At 67.0% G+C, this 358-nt stretch overlaps 1 protein-coding gene across 1 annotated transcript in view; it reads left to right on the top strand.

Moving 5' to 3' along the window:
- The window catches only part of PIWIL1 (piwi-like RNA-mediated gene silencing 1), a 14,548-nt gene that overhangs the window by 5,945 nt on the left and 8,245 nt on the right, over nt 1–358 (top strand). The gene's annotated exons all lie outside the window — the stretch shown is intronic.

Raw genomic sequence — 358 nt, 5'->3', positions numbered from 1 at the left:
CGGAAAGGCAGGCTCCCCAACCCACCGTCACTGAGTGGCTCCTTCCAAGTCCTGGCCCCTGAGGGTTTGCATGTCATTCCTGCCAGCCGCCTAATGCCGGGTGTGCGGGGCTCTCCCTGCCCCTCCCTGCCCCCTCCCTGCCCCCTGCAGGGGCTTTGGTGGAGGTCACAGTTGTCCCGGCTGCTCGCCTGCTCGCTGGGATGGGAGCGGTCAGCCTGCCTTAAACCTCTGCCCGGCTCTGGTGGGCCCGTGGGAATGAGTCTGAGGAGGGTTTACTCCTGAAGGAGCCTGTGGGATGAGAGACGGGATAGGGGTCCCCAATGGGGGCCTCTCCCTCCCCCTGCTCCCAGGGCCCGGC

The sequence above is a fragment of the Myotis brandtii genome, unplaced genomic scaffold, assembly GCF_000412655.1.
Source record: "Myotis brandtii unplaced genomic scaffold, ASM41265v1 scaffold97, whole genome shotgun sequence".
Taxonomy (NCBI): Eukaryota; Metazoa; Chordata; class Mammalia; order Chiroptera; family Vespertilionidae; genus Myotis; species Myotis brandtii.
Note: the sequence above shows the minus strand (reverse complement) of the source record. Positions and strands in the feature narration are given on the sequence as shown.